This window comes from Lactuca saligna, chromosome 3 (genome assembly GCF_052625555.1).
Source record: "Lactuca saligna cultivar CGN05327 chromosome 3, ASM5262555v1, whole genome shotgun sequence".
Classification (NCBI taxonomy): Eukaryota; Viridiplantae; Streptophyta; class Magnoliopsida; order Asterales; family Asteraceae; genus Lactuca; species Lactuca saligna.
Window position 1 is genome coordinate 173,666,501 of NC_136419.1, and position 27,892 is coordinate 173,694,392.

Below are 27,892 nucleotides of genomic sequence, written 5' to 3' on the forward strand. Positions count from 1 at the left end.
ATGTTAGTCATCATAGCTCTTCTGACAACTCTGTGCGGTCCATAGTCTGTCGTGTACCTGCTGGATTAACTCGGTAGTCTTAACTACCACCTCGGTGCTTCCTATGAGTTGGTGCCCAACTTCACCCTAACAAACCGAGGTCCTACACCTCCGACCATACAACATCTCAAGTGGGGGTCGCTCAATACTAGCATGGAAAACTTTGTTATATGAAAACTCTGCTAGTGGGAGGTATGTATCCCAGCATATCCTCAAGTGTAGAAATCCAGAACGTAGGCTCGCAGCATATCCTCGAGTGTCTCGATCGTCCTCTCGCTCTGGCCGTCTGTCAAGGGAGGATATGCAGTGTTGAAGTGCAACTGTCTGCCCAGTTCCTCATGGAACTTCCTCTAAAATCTGGATGTAAACCAAACATCCCGGTCAGAGACCACTGAAATCGGCACCCCATGCCTAACCACCACCTATCGCACATAAATATATGCTAAATTCTTAGCAGAGATACTCTCAGATATCAGAATAAAATGGACGCTCTTCATCAATCTGTCCACGATGAACCATATGAAATCCACACCCCTCGATGTCCTTGGTAACTTCATGATGGAGTCCATAGTGATATCTTCCCACTTCCACATAGGAATGGGTAATGGCCGAACCTTGCCATGAGGTCGCTGATGTTCGGCCTTGACCTTCCTACAGGTCAAGCACCACTCCACAAACCATGCGATCTCCCACTTCATGAAGGGCCACAAGTAGTTCAGCTGCCAGATGTATAAAGAGCCTGTACTTGTGCACCTCCTCCAATATATTCTATCTTACTCCCCTAGATTCCAGAACCCACACTCAGCCACACTGTGTCAAAAGACCCCGACCATCCGAACAAACAAGGAAATCTGACCCCAAATCCGCTTTAACATCCAATTTCTCTCTTCAAACCCTCTACTTGAGCCTTCTTGATCATCTCTAACAGTTGAGAGACCACCATCATCCTCAAACATATGTTCCTGATCGGAGAACCCACCGCCTTACGGCTTAAAGCGTCTGCCACCACATTGGCCTTCCCTGGATGGTACAAGATCTCACAGTCATAATCTTTCAGTACATCAAGCCACCTCGTCTGTCGCATGTTGAGGTTCTGCTGATCCATCAAATACTTCAAACTTTTGTGGTTAATAAAAATGGTGCACCGAACTCCGTACAAGTAATGCTTCCAGATTTTGAGAGAAAACACCACTGCCCTAGGTTGCAAGTTGTGAGTGGGGTAATTATCCTCATGAGGCTACAACTGCCTCGAAGTGTATGGAATCACATGCCCCTCTACATTAGTACCGCACCTAACCCTGAGATCGATGCATCACAATGTACTACCAAATCATTTAGCCCCTCAGGTAGTACCAAAATCGAGGCCTCACATAACCTCTGTCTCAAGGTCTCAAAAGCCAGCTGCTGGTCTGGCCCCAACCAGAAAGTCACATTCTTGTTTGTCAAACGGGTCAATGGTACGATAATATTGGAGTAATCCTGGATGAATCTCTGATAATACCTCGCTAGACCCAAGAAGCTACAGATCTCAAATGCATTCCTTGGTATTTCCCATCGTGTCACTGCCTCAACCTTGGCAAGATAAACCGAAATACCCTATCGGTTGATGATGTTCACCAAAAACTACACCTCTTGCAACCAGAAATCACACTTTGAGAACTTGGCATAAAGCCTTTTCTGTCCTTAGTGTCTCCAATACCTCCCTTAGGTACTGTTCCTTGGTTTTAGAATAGACCAAGATATCATCAATAAAAAACAATCACAGACCGATACGACATCGGCCTGTATACCTTGTTCATGAGATCCATGAATGCTGTGGGGCATTGGTGAGCCCAAATGGCATCACCACAAACTTGTAGTTGCCATACCGAGTTCTGAAAGCTGTCTTTGGTATATCCTCATCTCTAATCCTAAACTGATGATACACCGAATGGAGATCAATCTTGGAAAACCAAGATGCACCCTATAACTAATCGAACAAATCATCGATCCTCGGGAGTGGATAATGGTTTTTCACAGATAACTTGTTCAGCTCCCTATAGTCAATACACATCCTGTGTGATCCGTCCTTCTTCTTAACAAACATGATCAGTGATCACTACGGGGAACTACTCGAACGAATGAACCCTCAGTCTAACGTCTTCTGAAGCGGAGTAAAAAGCTCCTGAATCTCGGGCGGAGCTAGCCGGTACGGTGCCTTAGCTATCAGAGCGGCACTTGACACCAAATCAATGCGAAAATCTACTTGCCTATCTGGAGGCACCCCAGGAAACTCCTCGTGAAAGACGTCCTGAAAATCCTATATAAACGGTACACTATCCAAATATATCGTGGGATCAACCCTCATATCTGAGACATATGCCAAGAATCTTGAACAACCCTGATGGAGAAGTCTCCCAACCCTCGTAACTGAACAGAGGGTTGGCCCCTCTGAGGCCCTTTCTCCCCGAATAACCAATTCTCCGCTACTTGGGCTTTGAGTAATCACTAGCTGGCGCTCGCAATCTATCATGCCCTCGTTAGCCCCCAAACAGTCCATCCCAACGATCACCTTCAGTCCTCGTAATGGTATCAAAATCAGGTCGACACAGAATCTCTCCTCAAGCACATTCAGGACACAATCCCGATAAACCCTAGCAGCACTCACAGTGCAGTCATCTGCTATCTCAACCTCAAGCGTGGAATCCAAATTCCCCGAAGCATCCCATAACTTCTTACTAAGCGCAAGAGATAAGAATGATCGGGTAGCTCCTGAATCGAAAAGAACATGGGTCGTCATACAAAAATCCTGATCCTGATCCCCCTAGTCCATGTCGTGTAACCACCATATTGATCTATAATAGCATAAGACCAAACGATCAATCATCCAAAATAGGGATCCCTCCAAACCAGTTCTCCTTAGAGCTTCCAGATCTAGCATTAGTTCGGATACATGTTTTGTGCTTTCAATGGTACGGGCCCAATACTACCTTCCACACCTACCTGTATCTTCCCCAAGGCTCTACCTAATAACTCTAATTCTTCCCATCACAAAACATATCTCATAGGCTACTGCGCAACTCAAATCCTATGCTATCCTAAGATTTGTTCAACCCCATCAAGCCAGAATCATAATAGACATAACAGGTTGCCCTATATATATGCAAATTATACACTGAACAGGATCAAATATACTTTCAAATAATAGACTTTACCCTAGGACCGCAAGCAGATAAGGAACGGGAAATAAGGCCAAATCAATCATTTTAAGGCAATAAGATACTAACCGCATACAATTTTTAAAGTATACATATAGCAATAGCCATCTAAGTATCATAATTCAAATATCAATATAGCATGGATAATCATATTCGGCAACCACTTACTTAAGCTCAGCCGATTTCGCACATTGCACTCTCCTATTTCCAGTTTAAGAAGTTTTAACTTTGATTTTTGAAAACTATTTCACGATTTCCTTTGTTTGAGTCCTGATACACCCGAGAGTGTGCCTGAATCTCTCAAACCAAGGCTCTAATACAAACTTGTAACAACCTAATTTCTAATTAAAAATTTTCATTTTTAATTAATAAAATCATTCTCAAAAGACAAAATAATTCAACCACATTTAAAAAAAAGGTAATATCAAATAAATTATCCAAAAACATCAGTGTCCCAAAAACGCCGTAGAGCGCATGCTGCGCCATCACTCCGGGACCTTGCCCTCAGGCTCTAAAATACCTGAAACAACCAACAAATTGTGAGCTAATGCTTAGTGAGTTCCCCATAATACACCCTACACAATCCACATAATCACATAAACCATATAAGCCATGCATACAAAACATATTAAGATGTCATGGAAACGCCTCCAAGGTCTTATACCGAGTGCCACTGGAACCCCCACGTGGTTTTATTTACCTGACATGGGAACCCCCGCATAGTATTCACTAACTGCCATGGGAAAGCCCCACATGGCCTTTATTAACTGCTACTAGGACCCCCATGTGGTATTGACTACCTACCATGGGAACCCCTACATGGTCTTCACTATCGAAGGAAATATCATACGAGCTAAATATGCGAACATACTAGGATGCCATGGAAATCGTCCAAGGGTTTATACAAATGCCATAGGAACCCCTTCATGGTCTTAATATAATGACACAGAAATGCCAAAGATCTTCCATACAAATACACTACTGACATATCACATAATCAACTAACCATCCACATATCATATAATGGGTCGGCCTTAGTGCCTTCAACCCATCGGTATCGTGAGGAGACTCACCTCTCAACAAATGCAGAATTGATACGAACAATCCCAATCCATAACTCCAACTCAGTCGCCTACAATTTCCAAGTGACCTATTAGTCAAAATGCCCAAATACCGAAAATTTCCTTAAAGTAAAACTTGGTCAACCATGGTCAAAGTCAAGGTCAACAGTCCATGTTGACCTAACTCGTCGAGTTCCTTAAGAGTCCAGAAAACCAAAAAATCGAGTCAAATCGCCAAGTCATCTCACACACTCGCCGAGTTCACTCAGAATCCTAAAGGCAAGCAAACCATGCCAAACATGTTGAGTTGGTTATGCAACTCGTCGATTTCATTCAACCCTTTTCATGTTCAGTCCTTTTCCAGTTGAATCTAAGGCTCTAAACTACAGATCCAGTCCCCTACGGTGTAGTAACCACATAAAGTTGCCAACTTTACGTGCATGCAAGGCCTCAAGAGGCTAAAATACTCAAAACTAAGCTTAGAAAGAGGTTTAGGGCATGGAGAAAGGCCAGTGCTTGATAAAGCTTGAATCTTTAGGCCCAAGGGGGCCTATGGTGTCCAGTTCTAAAGTCACAACTTCAAATCATGCTTAACTTCAAAAGTGGCTCCAAAATGGGTGAAGAATGCACTAAACTCCCGTGGGAGAGGATCTAAGAAACAAGAGGTCAAGCTAAAGAATGTTTACCTCCAAAGGGTTGCTAACACAGGGTAGATGTCGGATGTATAGCCTCCTCCTCACTTCAATCTCTTCAAACTTCGTTTTTTGCTTCCAAAGATCACAAGATTCACTCTCCAAAGCTCTCACACACTCAATAAATCACTAAAGCGCGGCTATGGTTTCTCTCTGGATAGTAATGACAACGAGGGAAGTCACAAATGATCCATAATTTCTTTAAATAGGGTACAAAACCCTAAAAATTTGGGTTTTACTTTACAGCGTCTACTCGTCGAATAGACCCTAAGTGTCACGTACAGATTGCTCTATACTCGACGATTTGTAGCTACTTAACTCATCGAGTACTACTCCAAAACCCTAAAATATTAGAGAAATAAGTGATACCTGAAACAAGCATTACATAAAACTACCAATCGTCTGCTAAAACACTTAAAGGTATTTCACATTAAAACAATTATCTTAGTACAATCCCAAAATCTCGAGTTGCGGAAAATATGGGTGTGTGCGCTGCGATCACGTTGGGTCGTTCCCTTTTGAACCAGAAGTAACTTAAATCATAAACAACAACTATAAGCACAAGGCTTAGTGAGTTCCCCAAGATACTGAAAGGTATAGTGTGCTCAAGAGTTATATTAAAGTGATATTGCTAATTATCATATGATACTAATGGGTCATAGTAACAACAACTTGATACAGCTGATTATTTATTAGAAATTGATTTTGTTAAATATTCTTATAATTAAATTGGAAATTATTTATTTCATAGAAATAATAATTTTCATTAGCAAGTAACATATTATTCATATGGTATGAATTAATAAGTCACGCTCAACTTTTAAGACTAGATAAATGTTTTTTGTCTTTTACCTAAAAGTTAGAGTTTATATATTATAAACTTGGTTGATAAAATATAAAACTTTTGTCTTCCTTTTATGGAGTATAGCCAAAAATTGACATAAAGAGAGAGGGTATGGACTTTTTATTAGTTTAATGAAAAGTAAAGGGTTTCTTTCAAGCTTGGGGGAGAACATGAGTTAGGGGCATGAGTTGTCTTAAAGGCTTAAGACCCTTTTGTGTAATAAAAACCATTTATGAGGTTGCATGTGGCTAGCTCATTGATACTCTCAAACAACGTAACATGTGTATGGGAATGAGTTCACTCTCTCTTTTTCATCATTTCTTGATGAACACTTGCTTTTACATACCCTATTTAAGTTTATATTGGTTATGAACTTAAAGCTTAAGGGTTTAAGAGCTTATGGAGTAGCATCTACATCAACCTGATTCATTATTTGTGTCTTAAAGGTTCCATCTTTTTCATCAACTTCCAACCCTCCCTAGAGGATCTAAAGGACAAAAAAGGTTGTTATCTCTTCATCCTTTCTGTGACATCCACATTTTCACGGCTAGAAAAGATCGATTTTTGTTATGCTTTATAAAAATCAGATTACTTATTTTAATAAAAATGTTGTGGAATTTGTTCCCAGTAAAACATGATAAATACGTTATCAAAGCAATTCCGAAGAAAAGTATTTTTATTCATTTTAAAACATTTGGTATGTCATCGTCAATACATAAATATAAGCATAAATAGAACTTACATTCATTATCACTAGTGATTTATATCTCCTTAATCTTTCAGTGTAATGTGACTTCATATCAACACCTATGATTTAAATAAATTGAGTGGGTCAGGTTGGGGAACCTAGTGAGTACATAGGGTTTCCAACCCACAATAATATAAATATTATGTTTAATCATCAAACAATTAACCGAATTACCCATCCCCATTATCTTCTTTACTCTTAAGGATTTACCCTAAGAATTAGTTATTCCCTGTTCATTCATTCCTAAGGAATAGGCACAAAATCCATCGTTGCCAGGGTTTACTCAACAGTCACTAAATCCATAGTTGCTAGGGTTTGCTCATCAGGCACTAAATCCGTAGCTGCCAAGGTTATCTCGTTTATCGATAGTATCGTTTCCGAGAATCCACTTGCAATACATGTCAATGGGTTTTTATATTGTTTATCGATAGTATCGTTTCCGAGAATCCACTAGCAATACATGTGAATGGGTTTTAGAGTAAAGCTAGTGAATACATAGTTCAAATAACACCTACAGGTTGCAAGCTTGCTATTTCTCCACTGGATTGTCTAGAATAGTTAGTGGTTGTCATCCATACTCTGCTAGATGACAGGGCCAACACTTGGGTATACAGACAATATGCACACATAGCATATAATTTATATTAAATACTTCATATCTATATGTAAGATGAAAGTAACTATGCATTCACCTGATAAGGTGGTGAATCGGTACTCAGACATCACTTCGTTTACTTTAAACAACTCCTTTGACAGAACCTAGTATCATTACCACTAGAGTTTAGTCTAATATTCACCGAGACTAATTAGTAGTCTAACTATTATTACTATTATATAAGAATTAAAAAAATACTCTTCACCCACTATGTACAAACATGGGCCATACATAAAACACCGGAGGGCAGGACCATTTTGGCATATAGCACTTCTGAAATCCAACAACCCTATGCAGCCCTTTAAACTACATTCCCCGTACCGTGAGTGGTTAAAAAGATATTATAACGACACTTATATAACTCATAATAATATGCCAAATATTTATTAGAAGGTCCTAATAACATTACTATAATGAATCATAAGCTATATTAAAGATAGGTTACGTGTAGCTCACTTACAACAGGTTTTTCTCAAAACCGGGATCCGCTGGAGCAGCGTTCTTGTAACATCCCGAGTTCAGGAGTGCAAGTTTAGGGTGCAAAGTGTAAATATGGAAGGCCGAATCGTCGAGTCGATGGATAGACTCGGTGATTCGAGTCAGGATTCTGGTCACACGTTAAGTGACCAACTCGGCGAGTTGGTGCTGAAGAGAGAAAAACCCTAATCTCCAGGGTTGCACCCTATTTAAAGGACTTAATGCCCTCCCCTCAGTCCCCTTAGGCCCTTTTGAAGTCCAGAAACCCTAAATCCATTTGTGAGAGCATTGGAGAGCATTTGGAACCTTGATAAGTGCTTGGTGAAGAGATCTTTGAAGATAAAGAAGGTTGGAGCAAGGGGCTTTGCAGAGATTTGGTTCATCCTTCAGTTGGAGCTTTCATTTGAGGTAATAATCGGTTGCTTAAGGTCCTTTGCATCTAGATGCTTTTTTGCTTGAGTTTTGTGGAATTTCTAGAGTTATTTTGGGTTTAGAGGTTGGATCTAAGGTTGCTAGCTTAGATCTATACTTGAGATGGTCCAGAAGATCATAAAGTTCCTGTCTTTGAATTGTTGGTGAAGCCTTCTTGTCCTAAACCCTAGCCCAAGAGTGTTTTATGCTTATATCTCTTTGGATTCACGTAAATTTTGCCACTTTATGTGATGGATGGGTTGTAGGAGAGTAGATCTATGGATTGGAGTCACTGTATAGCTTGAAAGCCACTTTATGGATTAAGATCTAGAGGTACTCGGCGAGTAACATGGGTGTACTCGGTGAGTTGGATGAAGAAATGTAGGAAATCGCCGAGTTAGAAGAACAACTCGGTGAGTCTGTTGAAGATTGCCTTAGACTCGGCGAGTCTTTTGTTGGACTCGGCGAGTCTGGTTGCGAAGTCCTAACCTTTTTGGATGAGCTGTGAATCGGTGAGTCAAGGGGCGAATCGGTGAGTTGAGCAGGAAGTGACTTAGAGTTCGTGGGACTCGACGAGTCTTGGGGAGACTCGGTGAGTTGGGTCACGATATGGGAGTTTTCAGAGCATAGGGACTCGACAAGTCAGCGGGCTGACTCGGCGAGTAGAGTCGGTTAGGAAGTTGACTTTGATTGAGGACTTTGACTTTGACTAAGAGTTCACCAGTTGACTTCCAGGGGTAGTTTGGTAATTATTGGTATTTATGGAGTTCAGTCTTTTGGTATTTATCAGTGGTGGAGTTCGTGTCGGAGGTTGGAGCAGCGTGATCTTATCTCTTCGGTCAACAGTTGCGAGGTGAGTTATCCTTACTATATCGACGGGGTCTAAGGCAGCAAGGCCGACCGTTAATCGGATTGTAATCCGAGTATTGTTGTTATGTTATTGCTTTTCTATGTTTGCATCATGGTAGTTAGGATGGTATATGTTAGAGACCTGGTTAAGGTCGATATCCTGGTACATAGGATGATGCTATATTAATGACCGGTTAGGTCGATATCCTGTTTAGAGTATATTATGTATGTGATCTGCTAGATCAGTTTATTGATGATTAATTGTTATATGGTTATATGTTTATGTGCACATGGTTGGTTAACTGGGGTTGGATTGAGGCGGGTCCTGCTTTGTGCTGTAGGCCAACATACCCAGGGCGGACCAGATATTTCGAAGGCCCAGCGAGCGGTCCGGATAGGTTGTAGGCCCCACGAGGGCGGACCAGACGTGCCGAGGCTCGGAGAGTGGACCAGGCTGACTGAAGGCCCGGTTCGGGCGGACCATTCATACTGTAGACTCAGAGAGTGGACCAGGTGGATTGAAGGCCCGGTGCGGGCGGACCAATCGCACTGTAGACTCGATGTATATGGCTAGACTTGGAGGATGGACCAGGTGGACTAAAGGCCTGGTGCGGCAGACCAGTCACACAGTAGACTCGAAGTGCATGGTTGTTCTGTTCTGTTATGATATGTTTTGTGTATGGTATATGTGGTTGGTATTTTGGGGGTATCACACTAAGCTTTCGGGCTTACAGTTGTGGTTTAATGTTTTCAGGTACTTCAGGAGACCGTGGCAAGGCGAAGGCGTGATCGTACTGCTCCTCATGTTTTTATGATATGGTTCTGGGAATACTCTGATAATAAATGTATTGAAAAACGTTTTGTAATAACTTAATGAAATTGGGTTGTTTTTAAAAAAAGTTTAAATTGGCTTGAATTTCTAGAGTGTTACAAGTTGGCATCTGAAAGACCCCAACTTTCGTATTTATGAAAGACCCAAACTTTCATACTATTCCAGCATTATTCTTAAGTTACTTCCTCAAAACATGCTACATGCATATTTATAAAACAATATTCTATATTGATAAAGTGATTACAAAAGATTGGATACAAACCGACTAAATTTTATTACATTTCATATCTACCCAGGAATCTACTATTCATATACATACATGAACATTAAAATACAGAGAAATAGTATTAACTATCGTAAATCTTTCAGCAGTATAAAACTATACTGGATACTCATCACCTGCAATTGTTAAATATTGAGAGGGATAAACGATAACCCTTAGTGAATTCAATAAATAGATACAATATAATCTTATGCCTTATATATCCCAATATGACATAAGCAAAGGGAACAAGAACAACAATAGGATATGTGTATCATATGTCAGGTTTTCAATATCAACTCAAGCTTTGATTCAAAGATTTACGATCAATGAGACATAACGATCTCAATACTTGATAGGCATCAATAAAGCTTTGGCCCAAATGGCACAAAAGACATATAATTTCTGATTAACATTTTGGTAGATTTCAGGCTTATAGCTCTGTCTAACCATTTGCCAATACCATAGAATAGAGTTCATTCTCTTACGGAGTCATGCTCTACATGGTCAGAGGCTACATACCATACCTATTTAACCTTCTGCCAATGCCATAGAATAGAAGTCCTTCTCTTACGAGATATGTTCTACATGGCCAGAGGCTACATACCAGTACCACCATGAATCTAAGTCCTTTCACTGATCACATGGTCAAAGGTATAACTTTGCTATTAAAAACAGCGAATAAAAATAACACGGGAAAATAACTCAGAATAATAACACTGAAAATCACATAGCACATATAACACATAACATACGATTGTTCCTATATATTGAACTCACCTTAAATTAACCGGGGATTAAAATAGTAATTTGGACAACACTTCGGCTTTAAATATGATTCTCTATGTTGAAAACCGGGAGCTTAATTGAAAACCAGGATCTACGACCCAAAAGATAAAATTTTCAGGCTTCTCGGGAGCTTCGGGACATGTTTCGGGCTTTAAAAATGAAACCGGGGCTTCCGGGAAAGTCAAAATAGTCAAAATATGGAGAAAGGGGTAAAAATTGGCAAAAATACAATTGTACCCGACCAATTTCGCATGTCTCCTATTTATAGGGCGAAGGTCGGCGGAGAAGGGTGACTCAGCGAAGCAGATGGCAATGAAGGTGAAGGGACACACGACAACAACAGGAGCGAAGGCGCCAGGTGGCTCGGACGCGAGATGGCACGCGTCGGATGCGTGGGCTCGCCACCGAAGCCACACGCATCATCACGCGATTGGACCGAAGCTCGGACCAGGAAGAACGCGACACGCGTTGGATGTTGCGTGGATGACTCATCGACATCGGACACGGGGCACTTCGTGAGAGCGGGTGACGTGGCCGAACACCAACCATGCGAAATTTTCGGAAATTGAACCCAAAACTTCTAAAATCCGTAACTTTCGCATACTACTCCGTTTTGGACGTTCTTTATATACACGCGTAGCTAAAATTATGCTCTACAACTTTTGTTTAGATTTCATCGGCTAATTTTGAATTTAATTTTAATATTATTATTTTTAACAGATCGGGACAGGAAAATCCGTTAAAAATTCATAACTTCTTCATCCTACATCCGTTTTCATCAGACTTTTTACCGTTGTACTACAAATGATGAGACCTTCAATTATCGTTTAGGTTGTTTCGGCTAAAAATCACCCGATCTAAAATTCAAGTTTTTAGCTGTCTACTGCGAAGCTGAAACTTCGAAAAATCATAACTTCCTCATACGAAGTCAGATTTTGGCGTTCTTTTTATCAAGCTTTTCGGTCTAACGAATACTACGACTTTCATTTATATTACTAAGGCTAAAAAGTAGTTTATCAAAAACTCACTTTTTACGTCATTCGGCGCTGTGCCGGTTTTGTTGCGGATCTTCGATTGGTCATAACTTCTTCATTATAAATCGGATTTCGATGAGGTTTTCGCCTAAATATTTCTAACGAGATTATCTACAACATCAAATAATAAAATTTTACTTATTTCAAATTTTATATTTTCACTAAATTTTCATTATTTGGCTATTAATTGGAATCTCATAAGACTTCCAATATTTTTATGAGTGATTCTAAACATAGTTTTACTTCATTTCTAGTAAAAACTATATGTTAGAACTCAACACTCAATTTTATTCACATTTAATAATAACAATACACAATTTCAGAACGTGTATGTTACAAAATGATTAAATCAATTAGGGATACTTCACTCTTATTTCATTATTAATTTTCCCAAGTATAATTTGAGCCTCGATGGTGTTTCCACTTGAGAAGCACTAACTTCACTTCTTTATTACGTAGATTAGTCGTTCTTTCATTTTCGTTCTCTTCTACTTAACTTATTATCCTGTTTCGCCCCGGATAATATAACCGTTTCATCATATATGCTTAACCTTTACACAGATAGCTCACATGAAACACTTCATGAATATCTGTCAAATCTTCAGGCAATTCCAAGTAGTATGCTTGCTTACTAACCATTCTTTCTTCCAAAGTAGAATAACGCCTTTTCATGAAATACCTTCAGTATTACTAAATCATCCACCCGGAATTCTATGGGTTGTCTCCTCTTTTCTGCATAGGACATTTGTCGATCTGGGGCCGCTTGCATTCTTTCTCGGAAAATTTGTATCTTGTCACTGATGTATTGAATCATTTTAGATCCTCCAAAGATCTTCTGTCCTACGTCACACCAACATATTTGAGTATGACATTTACGCTTATATAGTACTTTATATACCTTCAGTATATTTTCTACTATTTGGATTGCTCTTTTCTTCTGATAATTTGTCTGAGGATGATAAGTTGTGTTGGGAGTAATTTGAGATCCTAATTCACTTTTCATACTCGCCCAAAAGTGAGAAGTGAAGCGAGTATCACGATCGAAAAAAAAATCTTTAGTGGCATACCATGTCTCGCGATGATTTCGTCTAAGTAACTTACGCGTATTTCTCCTATGGAATCGTTTCATGTGTGGCGAGAATATGCACTCTTCATCAGCTGGTCGATAATTATCCAAAGGTTATCATTCACAGTTTTCTTTTCCTCTTTCAAGGTATTAACTGTATAAGCCGGATAAGTAAAATATCCCTTCGACATAATTTACGAGTTTTTAAGAAAGAAATTTATTATTTTCACCGTAGACATAAATAGAATCTTCCCTTTCAATAGGGATGCATATCATCTCTTTGGAGCACAAGAGATCTGCGTGGTTCTTTAACAACCAATCCATGTCGGGAATAATATCAAAGATAGGAATTCGGTTAGCAGGAAGATTATAACTTTCAATTCCTGTGACACTAACTCTATAGGCTTTATCAGCAAGTAATGATATATTTCCTATGTTATCTATATGAAATGATTGGACAATTGCGTAACAAGCAATTTGAAAAGAATATCCAAATTTATAAGGCAAGGAAGAATCTGAGGCATTGAAATCTAATAAGATGTGAGTAGATCTAGAGTTTACAAGAAAATTACTAGTCACAACATTCGAGTTTTAACTTACTTCCTTTGTGGTAATCTAAAATGTACGATATTTTAACTTTTAGTTTGCCAAACTATTGTCAAAATCTTCAAACTTATTAATTACTAGCGGTACTCAAACCTGCACTCGCTCATCATTCTCAATTGGGCTTTCGATCCTACTCTTTGAGTTAAAACTCAATTCTCATTGCAGACTCCTGCTCCTTCTTGGTTTATAGACTAAACCCGCGATAAGATCTTTACTTTTGCTCACTACTAGAAAAAAGGCCTTTTACGACGCTCATTGCGCGTCGTAAAACGCTCAGACGACGCGCAAATGCGTGTCAAGGAAGGCCCTGTCATAAAGAGAGACGACGCGCATTTATGACGCGCATTTACGACGCGCGGTTATGACACGCATTGCGTATCAAGGAAGGCCTTGTCATAAAGGTAGACGACACGCATTTGCGTGTCGTAACCTTACGACGCGCGTGTTTATGACACGCAATGCGTATCAAGAAAGCCCCTGTCAAGAAAGGCCATGTCATAAATGAAGATGACACACATTTTTGCGTATCATAATTTTAAATGTTCTAAAAAAAATATTTATATATTTATTAATTTTTAAATTAAATTTGCATTTAATGTCTCATAATAGAAATAAAATATCATATACAAAAAATACAATCCATTGCATAAAATTTAATGTCATACAATTCTATTTTTTACAATATCTAAATTTGCATCTAATCTACTCTCTACATCAAATTCCAGCTAAGTAAAGTTGCATCTTGCCTTTCATAATTCTTTAAGACTAGTGTTGCAAGATTTGAATCAAGTGGCTTCATATTCGTTTCTTCCACCAACTTTACCTGATGCACAAAATACACAGAAACAAAAAAACATTGTAGAGGAAGGGGTAATTTGGGAAAATGTGAGGGGTATCCTTTGCAAAACAAAACAAAAAATATCCTTTGCAAGATTTGCTCTTTAGTATCCTCTGGAACACAAAATAAAAAATGTATATCAAAAAATTAAATTTTTTATAGTTTTATATTATAATACACAAATAACTAAAAGTAGGTTGCTATTTCTTAAAAAGTAATTCAACTTTGGCATATTATGGCTTACCTTCTCTGTTGGTGGCAACTGCAATGAGTTCTTTCACAGCTATATCAGAAACAAGATAAAACTACAGAAAGAAAATGTAGGTTAACTCAGCAAATGATAAACCAATAGTTGGTAATTTATAATCTTTCTTTCATCATACAATCTTTATTCTTTAGGTATAATGTATTTATTAATCCAACAATATTGACATTATGCATAACTTGAATTCAAATATAAATTGGACAAGATATAATGTCTTTCTTAAGCAAGTAGTTCAATATGCTACCCCACTATCGTTGACTATTAAAGAAATTAGGGCCAAATCTAACAGTAGAATGTTTATGACAATTAAGGCCTCGTTTGGAAGCCAGCAACAGTAATACAAGCTAGAAAAGAGGGAACAGGTGGTGTTTTTAAGTTATAATTTTGAATAGAAAAGGCAAAACTTCTATAACAACTACTAAAGAAACTGAAGTTAATATCATGATGCCTTCCTCAGATCCTGATGCTGATCTGGTATGCTTGCTTCCAATTTATTTTTCTTAGAAAACTTTCTAGAGGTAGTTACATCATTTGCACACACAAGAGATTGAAAACAAGTCCTGGTCAAAGTTTCTGCCAAATATACAAAATTTGTATGTTATTATCGTACAAAATATAGAAAAAGAGGTGAATATCTAATTTTTATTAGCTGATTCTTTCTATATCACATGTCTCACCTGTTATCAATAAAATCTGAAACCTAAAATGATCAATTTTTAAATAAACGAATTGAAATTGGGACGTGTAAAGATGTTTGTAACTTTTATGGTTTGTAACATGTCACAATGGTTAAATTGGAAAAATGTTTGTAACTTTTATGGTTTGACAGGAAAAATATAAAGTATAAGTGGTTTAACAGCAAAATTGGTCAAAATATAATGATTTTTTCAATATAAAGATAAATGTAGGAGCATACTCTGAAATATTTATCATGTTGTCTACATCATTGGTGAACAAATGCATCTTCTGTGCTTGATAGAATATTCTTTTAGGGGACAAATGTAATGTGTAATTAGGAATCTCCTTAAGATACCTGTGTAATCTTTCAAAATTCCTGTATCAGTTGATAAAATGGAAAAATAATAAATAGAAATATTTGCTACAATAAGTATGAAATTTAAAGGGTAGTTAAAGAGATTAGTAATAACACCTTTTCACAAACCAAGTTTTGTCATCAACATCAGTCACTGCAATAAGTATGAAATTTAAAGGGTAGTTAAAGAGATTAGTAATAACACCTTCTTTTTCTTTTTTGGTTTGTTTGATAGTTCTGTCATGTCAAAGTGCAGCTGCTTTTCATATTCTCCAATAGATTCTGCTTCCATATTATTTGGTATCTGATATGCACAATGTAAAGAACTTTGTTCATCCTGAAAGGAATTCGTATCACCACTTGAAGCATATGCTCTATTTGGTGCCTGATTCATCAAATAATCAAAAAGTCATAAACACATTCAATTATATTGAGCTAAAAAGGTTTTGCATAAGGGAGCAACAATAGTCGACATGACTGTCACCGTAACCCTAGCACCAAACTATCATCTCCCACTAGATGGCACATCAACAGTAAGAAATCTATTTTTTAATATAATTATTTCCATTATTAATAATCATAAATAAATAATTTTACATTTTACAGGCACGTGGAGTTACAGAAGGTGAGGAATCTGTTATGAGCAAGATGTAATCAGCAACATGCTTTTAAAGGGTTTTATCCTGGGAAAAGATGTTGTTTCCAAAGCCAAATCATTCGATGAGAAAATAGGATTAACTAAGAAGGTGACTACAGGAACCTCCATGGTCAACCAAAAAGTCAAAGAGGTCGACTAGAAGCTTCAGATTTCTGCATAGACCAAGTCAGCGTATGCAGCCGCTGCTTCATGAGTGACAAACACTTTTAGTAAAGTGGCCAAATCAGCATCCGAAGTTGGACAGCAGACAAAGGAAAAAGATGACATGGCGTCAACTCAGCAGCCACCTAAGACTTCACAAGTAGAAGGTTTGATCCTTTTGTTTAATCCACCTTTCTTTGTGTACATAGAACATCATATTAAACTGCCCAATGTGAATTAGGATTCTAATTTTATTTCAGAAATCATTTAGACCCAAATTAAAGTCAATGGTTATAATTTATTAAAAAAAAACATCTACTGGAATATTGTTTCACCTTAATTAATTGGGCTCGAAGTGACTTCTCAAAAGCATTGTGAGAAACAAAAACAAAAATTTTCATCTTTTTTCTTTTTTTTTTTTTACAAAAAATGATTTTTTATTAGATTTATGATTGAAATCAGACTTACTCTCTATATGTACTGATTTTAAGTCCATTGTAGCTTACCACAAGCCTAACTGTCATGCTTATGTCCTCACTGCAGCATATCACATCAAAATTCAAATACTTGAATTAGATGATAAATTAAATTAACCATACTTTATTTTTTTCAAAATGTAAAGGAATTATATACTACTATTAATATTCTAGGTAAAAGATTATCATTCATGGCATAATACCTGAGAAGATCAGAATAAAAGTTATGATGCTTGTTGACCTCATCTTTGGGAAGAAAAGCATAGTTTTACCTCAGCTTCTTATAGATATCAAGCATTTGCTACAAACGAGATCAAACAAAGAGTTGAAAGGAATGATGAAAACTGTGAAGATACAAGACATTGATGTTAGTATAAATATTATGAATATCTTTCTTTTGATACTTTGTAATTACAGATCATTTAATCTTGTTTTTATGTTTAGAATTTTCAAGATGAAATGATGGACATGATGGATATAAGCAGTGAGATACAAGAATCTCTTGGTAGAAGTTTAGTGTGCCAGATGATATTGATGAAGATGATCTCATGGGTGGTAAGCACAAATTCATTATTATTATTTTTCTTTTTTTAAATGTTAACTTCACTTCATGGAAATGTTTAAGAACTTGATGCTTTGGAGGCAGACATGGGTCAAGAAACTGAAGGTGAAGGGGTACCTTCATATATTCAACCTGATAATGAACCTGATCTGGATGCAGAACTTAATATGCCTTTAGCTCCAAGTGGACATGCAGTGCCAGTGAAACCATCAATCAGATGAACTCATTACAAGAATCTAGAGTAAAATCACAACAAATTTCAAGAATTTCAGATACCCAAATTGCTAAAATTGAGAACTCTTATGTTTCACATATGCAATCTAACATCAGAAATGAAAAACAAGAAGTGCATTTAGATACTTCAAGAACAGATAGAAGAGAAGAAAAACATGAAAGAATAAATCAGATGACCTCATTACAAGAATCTAGATTGAAATCACAACAAACTTCAAGAATTTCAGATACCCAAATTGCTAAAACAGTGAACTCTTCTGTTTCTCATACATCTAGCATTAGAAATGAAAAAAAAAGAACTGGGTATATGATTTTTAAAACTATTGATTCAAAAAAGTTTTACCTAGTCGAGCAGCATGCTTAAGCATCATCTGTGGTAATATCCCTTTCTGCAAGGTTAGCTTCCGAATTTAACATCATTAATTAGTTAATTAATTAAAGGGTATTTTGGGAAAATCATAAAAAGATAAGTTTTTTGGTTTTGTGTTACTAGGTTATGCGTAATCCTGGAGGGTATAATAGTCCTTTTCCAAGACATTCACAGAATTATGGTCAACGGTGGGGATTTTAACCATACTAAGTTGTGGAGTATTAATGAGGACTTAGCTCTGCAGTATCAGCTTAGCTCTGCCGTATCAACTTCAGTGTCTTTTGCTTTCTTAATCAATGAGAACTTCAAATAGATAATCAAAGTCAATATCAATTATCTAAGATGTGGTCAACTATTAAACCAATAGATCAATTAAAACCCTAAACTAAATATACCTCACGTTCAGGGAACTTTGGCATTTCTGCTAATATATCCATGAGGGCTGCACCTTTCCTACTCAATTCAAAATACTCCACAGCCATTCTCATTTTTCTGTAGCATTAATCACTATTTGGTATTAAAATTTTTGGGATTTAACCATGATCAGAAATGTCGATCTTGTTAAGCCTAACACAGCATAAAACTTGCTCGGGTAGTTCTTCAGGATGTCATGCCTAAAAATTGAGAATCCAATCAAATACATATATTCAGTTTATGAATCACAACACAAAATCCAATTCCATATTCAAAAACCAGAAACCCAATTTACCTGAATCGTTATACCAATGCCAAGAATCCCATGTTTCAATCGTCCCTGGAATGCATCAAGTGCTTTCCGAGAGATGTAGCTAAATCGATGTATATCTAGGTCAATTTCGAAGTAGTTATGTCTGTGCATAAAAAGAATATGCACAATTTCAATTTCGTAATTCCGAATTAAAGATTGAGATTTAAAGATTAACACCCAAGATTTGGAAAGGAATTACGAACTTGATAGAATGTTTGTTGAGGGCGTGAAAGAACCAGTTTATTGTGTATCCACATTTTGAGTGCCCAAAATATCACCGAACCCACCGTATTTAAAGATCTTAGCAGCTTCAACACGTTCCTCTTTTAATCTGCTTAGGAATCACAAATCCAGAGACGCCGCGATTGTGGTGGAAACGATTGATAGATCCACTGCTTGTTGGACAGTCCATTTTCCGGTCTCTTCCATGCCTGTTTTATCCAACACTTTGTCGACTAGATATTCGTCTCCCTTATCGTCCTTGATTTCGAAGATGTCTCGGTGATTTCAATCAAGAAGATTTGAAGATCCCCCAGATTCCATTCGGAGAACACTTTGTGTAGTTCCTTGTTCAAGAGTTTCCCAATGGATTCAACATGTCGTATGCTTCGGAAATCAGCTACATGTCACCATACTCGATTCCGTTGTGGACCATTTTGACGAAATTGCCGGAACCGCCTTCGCCGATGTATGTGACACATGGACCACTGTCGGGTACTTGAGCGGCTACTTTGAGCACATTGTGGAGAAGTGAAGCGGTGGATGTTTGAGAATCAAGAGAGAAGAAAGAAAGAAAGCGGGTTTTCAACAGGGACGAGCTAGGGTTTTCAGCCGGTGGAAACAAAGCGGGGTTTTTAATTTTTTGGATTTCATTTCCCCCCATGAGAGATGCAACGCGCGTTTCATTAAAATTTATAAAATGGCATGGTTAGACGGCACACATTTTATTTAAGGTGCCCTCCGTGCTTTTATTTTTATTTTTATTAGACACTAATTTAAGGGCACGCAAAAATGTGTGCCCTCTATGCTTCATATTTTGGAAAACTAACATCAATTTTTAGGGCACGCACAAATGCCCATCCTCTATCAGCGCGTGTCATTGATTGCGCGTCGTGAAAGGCTGTTTTTCTAGTAGTGGCTATAACAGCAACTCGAATGGTTTTATTCTAATGACATTTGTATTTATAACACACAAGACACATAATGAACCAAACTCTTGTATTAGAATCAGATCAAATAAATCAAGCTGATGGAATAAAGAAAATGAAAAGAGTTTGATCAACATGTAGATGCATTGGAATAGAAAGAATAGCACCATGTATCTCTAATTCATGCTTTCGGACCTACATATCTTTTAACTTTTGGCACCTCCTCCTTTTTAGTTGAAGTACTCTTTGATTGTTGAACGGGAACTTGACTCCCTGCCATTTGACTAGTAAGAGTAGGCCAGAAGCATTTCTTGTGGCCAGTAACACCACATAGCAGGTCACATCTCTGGCTAATGATTGTTCAATCCTTTAATGAAGATCATTCTATTTCTATCGACTACCTTGACCATTTACTTCTTCTGTATTCCTACTGAAGTTTTGTCACTATATAAGACATGGTTCTCTGAACCAATCAACTCCTTTCGCGGATTTATACTAATCGCACTCGATTCTTTATGGCATTAAGATTTGAATGATAATTATCTTCTTAGTCATTACCGAAACGAAGGTAACGATACACATGAATAAAACGAAATCATTTACTAGCTTCTTGGTAACCTTGTGACTTTTTCCTTATCCAAGTGTCAGTCATGTGCTTCCAGTAGTATAGGCCTCTACTACTATTCACACCTACTCATACTCGTCCCAAGTATTGTCTCGCAGTTCCCAAGTAACCATTCAAAAGTTTTCATAAAGCAACTTATCACACATGAATGTGTTTAAACAAATACATACAATAGTTTCTCCTAGACTCAACTAGGGTTTTCATGTTTCTATCAAACATATATTGGATTACCTATACTCGCCTTCTAGGATTTTTCTCATGCATATGTTCGATTTAATATATCCTAATACTTTTCCATAGGTCGACAGAAAATTTACTTCCATTTCTTCGTATAAATTCTTTCTCAAGTAGTTTCTATTCTACAAGACACACTATTCCAAAATTTACTCTAGCAGCATGAAGATAAATGGTCTTCTACTACCTGCATCATCTTCTAACTCACGCAAACCATCATGCACATTTTTTTCATTTCATTATTCTTCCTTGACATCGTTATTCTTGTATCTGAGTAAGTCTAAGTCTACTTCATAGGAGTCTATCCTAAGAAGTCTGCATCATAGATGCATCTCAGCAAGCTCTACTAGCTTCAACTTGGTTCGCTGTCATTTCTGACTACAACATCTCTTCTCATACGATACTATGGGTGTATTTCTTCTTCAATTAAGTATTCTACCTTACATAGACAAGTAAGTTGCTTAACTATTTACCACTAAATGACTCAATTCACTATCCTAATATTGTATGCTAAAGTAGACTTAACACATTTTGGAACTTCCATAAGGATGTGATAGTAGTTAGCCATCACTCAGTATTATTAAATACTAACTCTAAGCATCCTGTATAATATTACTACTTGAACTACATACTACATCACAAGTTCTTGACCTATTGAGTCTGAAAAACTTCATTAGCCTTTCCTTTGATCTTCATTTAATTCTTCTAATCTTGTACAACATCAATTGAGATACTATTGAAGTATTGATCGCCATCTCTGGTTCTTCTGTCTCTCTAAACAATCACTGCTTCAATCTGAACAACAGTGGAACAACTTCGTGGATTTGCACCAACACATTTATCTTGCCCAAACGTGTTTCAAACGCACATCTTTCTTCCAAAGATGTTATTATATATCAAACATACTTTAAATGTATATTACCACTCTATTGGTGTTAATACACTTATTATGATAACAATTCATATTTATTATTTTACGATATCTCACGATCGTTTATTTATAAACTTATCGATGTCAACTATCATAAGTCTCTTTATCACTTCGAAAAATTCTATTTACGAAAATTCTTAGAATTATGAACATAAAATTTTCTAAACCAAGGTCGGCAACAGACCTTAAGCTTTCTCAAATAATAGCAATTATAGATAAGCACCCTAACGCATGCTATATTCATTTATCATTTAGCACATGATAAAATATAAGGCATATCTCCTCTTAATAATCTAGTGCTTGTCTTTATTAGGTATTCAACCTAAAATATACCAGATACATATCGTATCATCTTCACTTAATAATTATTGTTTAAGTTTAGAAATTCTCAAAATTTCTAGTTCACTTAAACTAATTTTCTTAAAATTCTGAAGTAACTTAATATCTTAGAATACTAGGGTTTATCACTACCCAATACCCCACTTAAGTGTTTCTTATGGTTTGTATCCATATACTTATTATGAATCAGCTCATATATTGAGCTTCCAATAGTTTAAGTTTAAATACCAATCCGTGATATTTAGTTCACTTAAACCATTGTTCTGATACCATGATTGAAAGACCCCAACTTTCGTATTTATGAAAGACCCAAACTTTCATACTATTCCAACATTATTCTTAAGTTACTTCCTCAAAACATGCTACATGCATATTTATAAAACAATATTTTATATTGATAAAGTGATTACAACAGATTGGATACAAACCGACTAAATTTTATTACATTTCATATCTACCCAGGAATCTACTATTCATATACATACATGAACATTAAAATATAGAGAAATAGTATTAACTATTGTAAATCTTTCAGCAGTACAAAACTATATTGGATACTCATCACCTGCAATTGTTAAATATTGAGAGGGATAAGCGATAACGCTTAGTGAATTCAGTAAATAGATACAATATAATCTTATGCCTTATATATACCAATATGACAGAAGCAAAGGGAACAAGAACAACAATAACATATGCGTATCATATGTCAGGCTTTCAATATCAACTCAAGATTTCATTCAAAGATTTACGATCAATGAGACATAACGATTTCAATACTTGATATGCATCAATAAAGCTTTGGCCCAAATGGCACAGAAGACATATAATTTCTTATTAACATTTTGGTAGATTTTAGGCTTATAGCCCTGTCTAACCATTTGCCAATACCATATAATAGAGTTCATTCTCTTACGGAGTCATGCTCTACATGGTCAGAGGCTACATACCATTCCTATTTAACCTTCTGCCAATGCTATAGACTAGAAGTCATTCTCTTATGAGGCATGTTCTACATGGCCAGAGGCTACATACCAGTACCACCGTGAATCTAAGTTCTTTCACTGATCACATGGTCAAAGGTATAACTTTGCTATTAAAAATAGCGAATAAAAATAACACGGGAAAATAACTCAGAATAATAACACTAAAAATCATATAGCACATATAACACATAACATACAATTGTTTGTATATATTGAACTCACCTTAAATTAACCGGGGGTTAAAATTGTAATTTGGACAACACTTCGGCTTTAAATATGACTTTCTATGTTGAAAACCGGGAGCTTAATTGAAAACCGAAATCTGCGAAGGTAGGGCTTAAAAACCGAAAAGATAAAATTTCCGGGCTTCTTGGGAGCTTTGGGACGTGTTCCGGGCTTTAAAAATGAAACCGGGGCTTCCGGGGAAGTCAAAATAGTCAAAATATTGAGAAAGGGGTAAAAATTGGCAAACATCCAATTGCACCCGGCCAATTTCGCATGTCTCCTATTTATAGGGTGAAGGTCGGCCGAGAAGGGTGACTCAGCGAAGCAGATGGCAGCGAAGGAGAAGGGACACATGGCAGCAGCAGGAGAGAAGGCGTTAGGTGGCTCGGACGCGAGATGGCACGCATCGGATGCGAGGGCTCGCCACCGAAGCCACACACGTCATCACGCGATTGGACTGAAGCTCGGAACGGGGAAGAACACGACACACACGGGGCACTTCGTGAGAGTGGGTGACGTGGCCAAACACCAACCATGCGAAATTTTCGGAAATTGAAGCCAAAACTTATAAAATCCGTAACTTTCGCATACTAGCTCCGTTTTTGACGTTATTTATATGCACGCGTAGTTAAAATTATGCTCTACAACTTTTGTTTAGATTTCATCGGCTAATTTTGAATTTAATTTTAATATTATTATTTTTAACAGACCGGGATAGGAAAATCCGTTAAAAATTCATAACTTGTTCATCCTACATCCGTTTTCGTCAGAATTTTTACCGTTGTACTACAAATGATGAGACCTTCAATTCTCGTTTAGGTTGTGTCGGCTAAAAATCACTCGATCTAAAATTTGAGTTTTTAGCTGTGTACTGCGAAGCTGAAACTTCGAAAAATCATAACTTCCTCATACGAAGTCAGATTTTGGCATTCTTTTTATCGAACTTTTCGGTTTAACGAATACTACGACTTTCATTTATATTACTAAGGATAAAAAGTAGTTTATCCAAAACTCACTTTTTACGTCATTCGGCGCTGTGCCGGTTTTGTCGCGGATCTTCGATTGATCATAACTTCTTCGTTATAACTCGACTTTCGATGAGGTTTTCGCCTAAATGTTTCTAACGATATTCTCTATAACATCAAATAATAAAATTTTACTTATTTAAAATTTTGTATTTTCACTAAATTTTCATTATTTGGCTATTAATTGGAATCTCATAAGACTTCTAATATTTTTATGAGTGATTCTAAACATAGTTTTACTTTATTTATAGTAAAAACTATCTGTTAGAACTCAATACTCAATTTTATTCACTTTTAATAATACCAATACATAATTTCAGAACCTGTATGTTACAGTATCAGAGCCTTGGTTTAAGTGAATTGGAGGAACATTCGTGTGAATCCATTCTCAAATCAAGGAGAGTATTCAAAAGAGAATTTAAAATGGTTTTCAAAGAAATGAGTAAAGGAGGACGCGGAGGTATGATCAGCCGGAGCCAGTGAGTAGCCCCAAAATACCATACAAGTTATTTGTTTATGTGATATGATAGAACATCATGCTAGTAGTAGGCTACGAATCTTCAGGAATTGCATGATAGAGTTGCCTGATTTATGATGCCTGCTAGCCTAGGGTTTCTTTCTGTATGAGATTTCAAGTGTTCCTCTAGGAGTGAGGGTTGAGTGCTTGTTATGCCTGTTCTTCACTAGGCTATTGTGGTGATACTTGATATAAATATGGGTAGGTGTGGAAGGTAGTGTGGGCCCGTACTACTGAAAGCATAGGACCCATACGCGTATCAAGGAAGTCACAACCCCTAGGGCTGGGTTGAGAGTCGGTTCCCGGGTTAGTGGGAGGTTTCTAATGTTGGTGGTGTTTTTCAGTATAGTGGTTACGAGGCATGCTGGGAGTGGATCTGGGTCAGGATCGGGAGCAAGAGTGGGCGGTCAGGGTGGGTCAGTACCACTCAAGGTTATCAGTCAGATGAGCATAGACGACTTGGATGCTAGGATTCGTCAGATCCTGCATGATGAGGTTGCTGCTATGTTCTGGGTCGAGCTGCCGGAATTTTTTGGGTCGATCAAGACCGCCATGGTCGAGTATTTTGATGAGCGCAATGCAGCTCTTACAGAGACGACTACCGCGGCAACTATAACGGATGTAGCAGCGGCAGGGGGAGGAGCCGGTAGTGGTTTTCAGTATCGGGACTTCGATAATATGAAGCCCCTTACCTTCGATGGAGTTCAAGATATGATTGTTGCTATGAGATGGTTATTAGATGTGGAGGGGTGTTTCTTCACGTGTTCATGCCCTGCTGATCAGAGGGTGAGGTGTGCTCTAAACCTTTTGAGGCTTGGGGCGAAGGATTATTGGAGGTTGACCATGGGATTGTATTCTGATGTGTAGCGAGCTGCGGTTTCTTGGGATCAGTTCAGAGAGATGTTCAGTACTCACAATGTTCCGCAAGTTGAGAGGGAGATATTAGCTCAGGAGTTACTGGAGCTGAAGCAGGATTCCGAGTCGGTGACGGAGATCACCTGGATGTTCACTGAGAGGGCGATGCTTTGCCCTGAGTTTGCTTCTGAGCAGGCCCAGATGTACCGATATCTGAGTATGATAAAGAGGGATATCAGGCAGTTGGTGTCTACATAGAGGTGTGAGACATTGTTGGAGTTGCAGGAAGCCTCTAGCGGCAGGAGTTGGAGATCGAGTTACAGTTGAGAGAGCAGAGGCAGACTCCGGTACAGTCGCAGCCGGAGCCGAAACAGTCTAAGACTGTTGATTTTAGTTTGAGTAGTTAGAGCAGCCGCACTTGTGAGGAGTGTGGGAAGGATCATGCCGGAGCGTGTAGGTCCGGTGGTGCGTGCCGCAAGTGTAGGAGAGAAGGGCGCTATGCGAGGGATTGTCGTCAGTTAGCCCCAGTCCAGGATATGATAATTTGCTATCAGTGTCATCAGGTTGGTCACATGAGGACCAACTGTCCACAGCTGGTAGGGAGGTTGGTGTAGGCTCCAGCACCGACCACGTTGAGGATTACTGCGGGGGCCAAGGTGGAGCGGAGCCTCCAAGGGCTCAGGGGTACGCTTTTCAGCTTACTGCAGAGGAGATCAGGGCAGATCCAGATGCAGTTGTGGGTATTTTTTCATTTTATTATTTTGTTATCTTGTGGTTATTGTGGATTATTGCATATGCTACTCTTGTTTTCTTGATTTATAGTGTTGTATTGTTCGCCTTTTCGTCTGGGTTATCTTTTGGTAGAGGGTTTTATAGCTAGGAGTTGTAGCTGGTTAGTATCCAAGGGATGGATGGTCAGGATTGGTTGTATGGTCTTGTTGTTGGGTATAGCATTCGCGATGTGAGAAGTGTTCAGCTGGGAGTCGGACTCCCTTTGAATTCGAGATGTACATTGTCGGGAGAGCAGTTTTGTGAAGGTTACTCGTTCAAAGGAAAGCAGTTTATGGATAAGGAAGGTATGGGATATAGATGATTGTTCTAGGCCGGAGGAGTCACCGGTATTTGGAGGTTAGTGTTCTAAGTGGTGCAGAGTTAGAAGATTCTCTAAAGGATCGACAAGCATTTGAGTTTGATTAGTTGTGTGGGATTCATCAGTATTCAGTCAGACAAGAGTGTGGATTGGTATGAGTAAGGGGCAGACAGATGGGATGGGGTACAGACCGAGGTTCCTAGAAAGGTGATTGGATAATGAGAGGCCTGGGATTAGGTCGGGGTCAGAGTATGGGAATGGAGTTCGAGTTCAGAACCCCTGGGGGGCTAGAACAGTATGTTCGGGAGAGATTCCCAAGAAGGAGAGTTCGAGTTGATGTATGTTAGTCTCAGCGGTCTGGGGATACTGAAGGCTAATGGGTGTACCAGTCAGGTCGAAGGCTTAAGGAACGGACCAGACAGGCTGAAGGCCCTGAAGAGCGGTCCAGACATGCTGAAGGTTCTGAGAGTGGTCCAGATGAACTGAAGGCCTAGTAAGGTGGTCCAGTTGTGCTGAAGACTCTGTATGTGTTGATAGATATGTATGAGGAGATGAATTGAGCACATTGCAATGAAACAGGTAGGTCTGACCTTGGGTATTGATCATGTTAGTGGAAGGAAGTGCGAGGACGTGAGAGTCCTAGTGAGCAGATTCAGAGCATGTGTAATGCGTGAAGTAGCAGTTACTCTAAAAGTGATAGTGTAGAGTGGGGTGTGTACACCGTGGAACTAGTCTGAAGTGGTGAGGTTGGAAAGTAGAATTCCTTGGATAAGGAAAGGGAAAGATATGTAACTCCGGGAATGAGTGTTGGTTCACGGAAGTGGAAGAAGTAGTGAGAATGAATGATTGAGAGTATTTCAATTATGGTTGTTGAAGCACTGTGATATACCAGTGGTATGGAAGCATATCCGGGTTGGGTGTCTGTTGAGGTTGCGGAAGGATTTTTGGCGGTGTAGATCTAGAGGAGTTCGGAAGGGATGCAAGGATGGAGCCTTGGATTTTTGGTATGGTTGTAATCAGGAGGTTGTGTATGTGGCAGTAATTCATCCTG

The 27,892-nt window shown here is 38.2% G+C and overlaps 1 pseudogene; it reads left to right on the forward strand.

Annotated features, from left to right (window-relative positions):
* Positions 1–17,199: 17,199 nt before the first annotated feature.
* LOC145036173 (vacuolar protein sorting-associated protein 60.1 pseudogene) lies at positions 17,200–17,756 on the forward strand (annotated as a pseudogene).
* Positions 17,757–27,892: the final 10,136 nt, after the last annotated feature.